Genomic DNA, 6,512 nt, shown 5'->3' with positions numbered 1-6,512 from the left:
AGTGGTACATTTATCAAAGCTGAGAAATTTATGTTGGAACACTACTATTAACTAAACTCCAGACTTTATTGGTATTTCTTTAGTTGTTTTCCGCAATGCCCTTTTCTCTGTTCCAAGACCCAATCTAGGATACCACATTTGCATTTAGGATATTTTTAATATAATAACACGTCTAACATTTACTGGGCACTTCTATATGCTAGGCATTGTTCTAAGTGCATATACATACACACAAACACATACACATACACACACAAACACACACATCTCAACTAATTGAATCATCACAACAATCCTATGAGGTAAGCATTATTCCCATCAGATCCTGAAACTGAGGTTTAAGAGGATAAGTAACTTGCTAAATATTACACATCTAGTACAACCAGAAGTGAAACCAGCTGTGTCTGACTATAGACTGTTTCCTCCAAATCACTAATCAATATTGTCTCTCAGGAATTTAAACTACCAAGAAAGTCTTGGCAAAAGAAATATGAATTACAGCTTTTCATGATAGCTTCTCCCCTAAGATTTTGCCTGGATCTTCCAACAATAACTCATTCCACAAAAATGGACTGAGCACCTACTCTGACGAGGCCTGAGAAGATCACAGTGAACGGGGCAAAGTGGTGAAGCTCAGGGAGCTTCCAGTTCACTTTGGTGGAGAAACAAGAAGACAGTCCATTTCAAGACAGAGTGGTAAGTGAAGGGCCGGCACAGTATTCTAAGGGGACCCAAAGGAAGGGCGCCTCAACCAGGAGGCAGTAGGGTGTCCTGGAGGGCTTCTCAGAGGAAGAGGCATCTACGCTGAGGCTTGAAAGTTGAGTTGAGATTCACCAGGCAAAGTGGTAGAGTGGATGTGGGTGACAAAAAGACATCCTAAGCAACAAGAACTGCATCCACAAAGGCCTGGAAGTGAGGAAGAGCCTGGCATGCCATTATAACTGGAATATAGAGTATAAGGGAAGGAAGAAAAGAGAAATCATGTTAGAGAGAGAAGCAAGGCCAGATCCTGAAGGGCCTTTTATATCCCTGTGTTGGTCAGGATTATGATAGGCTATGCTACAATAACAAATTAACCCCAAAGTTTCATTGGCTTATCACAACAAAGACTAATTTGTCACTCATGTAGAGTCCCATGTGGGTAGGGAGCCCTCCCACCCTGTAGCTCCAGCACCTAGAACATGGCCTCAGAGGTCCACTCTAGAAGAGAAAAGAGAGGCCATAGGCACACAGCTTGTAACTGCTGGGCCTGGAAATGACACGTGTCACTTCAACTCACATTTCACATGGTCCCAAACTTACTGAAGAGAAACGGAGTCTGTGTGTCAGGAATGCTATGGAAAACAAGGAATTGTCTCTGCCCCACCAGGATAAGATATGGGACTTGCTCCTGAAGTACACTCAAGAGTTTTAAGCCTAAGAACCACCGAGTCTAGTTAATTTGTGTTTGAGAAAACTCACTCTGGCTGTAAGGTGAAGAAGAGACCAGAGGGAGGCATGATGGGAAATGGGGAGACTAGCAGTATTGCAGTATTCTAGCGGGGGGTGAGGATGATAGACCAAAGGCAGTGGCTGTGGGAACAAACAGAACTGGATGAATTTGTGAGGTTATGTCAGAGGTAGAACTGGCAGAATTTCATGAGTAACTGGATATGGGATGTTGGGGAAGAATTAATAGAGGGAAGATTCAGAGAAAGAAGAAGGAGTTAAGGAGAGGGCCCAAATTTCTGATTTGGACAGCCAGGTGGCTGGCAGCATCAGTCACCAAGGTGGAGAGAACCACCACATGGCATACTAGATGCAAAAACGTGCTGGGCAATAAAATATGGGGAAGGGATATGGGGAGGATGGAGAGTTAAATCCTCATTGTCTCACTGGAGAGTCGGTAGCTGGTGCCTAACCCTGAAAAATCAAATGGGAGCAATAAAAGCATAATTTTTAGACATATCAAAAGAATCAGCAAAAAGAGTTCCAGGTGCTTGCCTCTGGAGAGGAAAAAACACTGGGACAAAAAATGGAAGACTGCTGTTTAATAAAAAAAAAAAAAAAAAAGTTATACAACTGCTACTCTTTAAACTATGTGCATATATATCTGATAAAAATGAATTTTTTAAAAGGAAAGACCAGCTGGTCTAGGATGTTGCTCCTTTCCTCCAAGAGGTGTCTTTTGTCTTTAACCACCTTAAATGGCGAGGTGTCCATCATGATTACAAAGAGTAGGGTACCAGTCAGTGGGACACTCATGCCACCTGCCGCATTTCCCCATTTGCAAGAGGCCCCTGCACTTAATTCTCAGAAAAATCAAGGAGGGCTTTTTAGGGGAGATTATGCTTGACCTACATCTTGAAAAATCATAGAATTTCACACAGGAAGGAGCATTTCGAATGGATGGTAAGGGTGAGGGCATGGAGGTATGGCAAACAGATGTGTTAGGGGAAGCGTTGCAGTTGTGTTTGGAGCCTGGAGGACAAATGAAGGTGACTAGAAAATGGAGACAGAAGACCAATCAGGGAGCTGAAGAAAGTGGCAAGTGTTTCTCCAAAGAAGGCTCATGGACCCACATCAAGATCCTGACGATCTCTCAGTCCTTCAGATGCTCAGGAAGGATGGGCAGTATCCCTCATTTTAGTAAGTTCGTTAGGTGAATTTCATACACACCAAAATTTGAGAAACACAAGTCAAGCAAGAGGATAAAGTCCTGAAATAAGGTCATGACAGTGTGAATGGGAGGAGGAAATGGTTATCAGACCCAGGGTCTCTTGGGTCCAGAGCTAGCCTTGGCCAACAAGTCAGGTAAAGTGGCTCTTCTGCCTGCAAAGAAATGCAGATCGTGGGGAAGCAGCAATGCCCTACAGCTACTGCTTACCTTTGACTTTCATTCCTGCCTCAGTGCAAGGCCTCCCACTAAATATGATATAGGGATTTCGAGTCTCAGCTTTTCCACTCTGTATGTAATCTGAAAAAAAAATCACTTCGTTGCTCGAGTCTCAGTTTCCCCAGCTGTAAAATGAAGTGGTTAGACTAGATTACCTCAAAGGCCACCTCTAAATCTAAGCTTCTAAAAACAACTCTGGATAAGATCCAGAACATACAAGGAGCTCCTACAAATCAAAAAGGAAAGCATGAAACTCCAATAGAAAAAATTGGCTAAGAATATGAACAGGCAATGGATAGGAGAAGAAAAAAAAAAATAGTAAGCATATAAAGAGGTGCTGATGCTCATCAGTAATCAGAGAATGCAAATGAAAACAATAGATGTGACTGTGTCCCTATTAGATTTGCAAAGCTTTGAAATCTGGATGTTGCATTTTGGCAAGGATATTGGGCTGCAGGAACCCTCATGCCTTGCTGAAGGGACTCTAAATGGGCGCAGCCAGCCTAGAGAGTCATCTGGCACTATAAAGTTAAATTCAGTGTATGTCTACCCTGGGACCCAGCAAGTCCACTTGTTCCTGGGTGTTTCTCCACAGAAATGATCATACAAGTCCACAAGGGAACACATATGAAGACATCCATGGCAGTATTATTTGTAATGGCGGGGGATTGGAAGACTGACTAGGGAAAATTTGTGGATTACTATAGGACAGTTACAAATAAATAACTAGGGGCTGGGTGTGGTGGCTCACGCCTGTAATCCCAGCACTTTGGGAGGCCGAGGTGGGCAGATCACGAGGTCAGAAAATCGAGACCATCCTGGCTAACATGGTGAAACCTGTCTCTACTAAAAAATACAAAAAAAAAAAAAAAAAATTCGCCAGGCGTGGTGGCAGGTGCCTGTAGTCCCAGTTACTCAGGAGGCTGAGGCAGGAGAACAGCGTGAACCCACGAGGCGGAGCTTGCAGTGAGCCTAGATCATGTCACTGCACTCCAGCCTGGGCAACAGAGCGAGACTCCGTCTCAAAAAAAAAAAAAAGAAAGAAAAGAGAAATACATAACTAGGTATACATCTAGCAACACGATGAATACAGCTGAGTAGGGAAAAAAGAATACATATAATGAGAACACTCTATAACACTCAGCATCCTGAAATGGCTCCCTATTTCCCTCACAATAAGAGCCAAAGTCTTCACAATGTCCCACCAGGCCCTAAATGATGTGCCTCCACCCCTACCCCCACCACTTCTTTACCTCACTGATGTCATCTTCTATCACTACCCCACTGCCTACCCTGCCCAGCCTCACTGGCCACCCTGCTGCCATGAAATGATATGGGGCACTGATGCTGCCACAGAACCTTTGCACTGGCTCTTCCCTCTTCCTGGGCTTGTAACCCTTCAAAGTCCCCTACACGTGCATTCACACTCCTTCTCCCTTACCCTGCTCAATTTTTAACTTAGACAATAACCAACTGTAATAATTAAATTGTATCCTAGTCTAAAAGGCAATAAGTACTGTCTTCTCACCCCCACCTTCACCTCTAGAATATAAGCTCCCTGAGAATGGGCATTTTTGCTTATTTTGTTCCCTGATGTCTCCCAAGGATGAGAGCAAAACCTGTCACAAAAGAGGCACTATTTTAAATACACTTTTAAACACATTATATGAAAGCACATGCAGAAAATGATGAGTGGGAATTGGCGGTATAGAGAATTAAACAAAATAAGAGAGGAGCCTAGCCTGGAACAAGGATGATAACACACCATTAAGGGAGGATTCTGAGTAATTCAACCTTCTGTACCTGAGGTTAACAAAAGGGGAGGAGGGAAGCAGTGTCTGGTCACCTCCCCTGAGCCCGTCTGTTGAAGTTTCTCTTTTTGCCAGGTCTTTGCCAAGCCCATCTACACAGCAGCTGTTTCTGAGATTGCAAGGTCGTTACTGGGCTGAGTATACCTCACAAGCAACCCTTCCATGTACAACCCCACCCACCTCCCTACATTTCCTCAACACCGGCCCACCTGAGGAAGAAAGGACTGGGCTCCACATAGAACACTAGCTAATAATTTTAGAGTGATTTCTAACTCACAAATCATTCCACAACTTTGAAAGATATTACTGTCCCCATTGTATGGGTTAAAAAAACTAGGGCTTAGAAAGATTCATGGTTGTCCTGTTTCACTGGCTAGTCCCCAGCAGAACTGAGATGTTCAGCAACCCAGGTCTTCCTGACACCACGTTTCACGTTTTCTCTACCAACTTACTGTTCCACTAGAGGTACAGATAAAAAGACTTCCATGTTAGGGAAATTAGCAAAATAGGTTTTTCCAAATCTGATTTTGCATGAGCCTGTTCTCAGCTCTTTCCTGTTTCTAAGTAACTGCTCTCCATCTCTAGGCTAGGATGCAAATTCAAAACCTGTGGATTTGACACAGTCTGTCTAAAAGCTAATGTTAGAAAATAAGGCCAAACAAATCATCTATCACTATTAAGACTTTAAAAGGATTATCCGCTCTTTGCAAGGAACCAGATGGTGGAGACTGCACACTGTCAATCAGCTCTGGCAATAATAATTCTGATACTACCGAGGAGTACAGAGGAACCACTAAAAATGTGGAGAATTCTTAACGCAACACTCCGTGTTTGACAAGAATCAGATGATGAAAGGTTTAGGGCTGGTTGATGTTTTAAGCAGGCTGACTATTTAGGCCAAGAGATTAACATTTAAGAACAACAGCCGGGCGCAGTGGCTCACGCCTGTAATCCCAGCACTTTGAGAGGCCGAGGCGGGCAGATCACCTGAGGTCAGGAGTTCGAGACCAGCCTGACCAACATGGTGAAACCCTGTCTCTACTAAAATTACAAAATTAGCCAGGTGTGGTGGCACATGCCTGTAATCCCAGCTAATCGGGAGGCTGAGGCAGGAGAATCCCTTGAACACAGGAGGCAGAGATTGCAGTGAGCCAAGATTGTGCCACTGCACTCCAGCCTGGGCAACAAGAGCAAAACTCCATCTCAAAAAGAAAAAAAAAAAAAAAGAACAACAGACTCAGGTACATAACTTTGAGTTTACTTGCATGCCACTCCTCGGACTCATTTAAGTGACTCTGGGCTCATTCTCATTCAGCAAAATGGATCAGGACTGGCACATACTCATGGCTTCTAGCTCTTCTTTACCTCCACTTAACTTGGCATGGTGCAGTACACATGGCAGGGGCTCCATAAAGCTCCTTGAATTACAGGCTCACTGAAACTCATACTGCAACAACTTACATTGAAGCGCTGAAACCTCACAAGTCTCCTGCTAAGAAAGCCTCTCAGGGATTACCAGTTTCCAATGAAAACCTCCTTAGGCTGATCTAGTCTTAACTCCTCACCCTGCCCAATAAACAAGTAAAAAGAAATATAATATAATGATAAGTATTACTGACATGGTTAGACATTTCCTAGTGAGTGACATAAGCCTTGAACACATTATAATCTCTGTTATTCTCCTTTTCCCTCAAATTAAAATGGGGATCGAACTCACCTTGTGGTTCTAAAAGTTAGAGACTCTTTATATAAAGGACTTTAATATAATTCCTGGCACAAATTAGGTGTTCAAAAAAACTGGTGGCTTTGGGGAGAGAATGAGCTAC

This window comes from Hylobates moloch, unplaced genomic scaffold, assembly GCF_009828535.3.
Source record: "Hylobates moloch isolate HMO894 unplaced genomic scaffold, HMol_V3 SCAFFOLD_8, whole genome shotgun sequence".
Classification (NCBI taxonomy): Eukaryota; Metazoa; Chordata; class Mammalia; order Primates; family Hylobatidae; genus Hylobates; species Hylobates moloch.
This window is presented reverse-complemented; position numbering follows the sequence as displayed.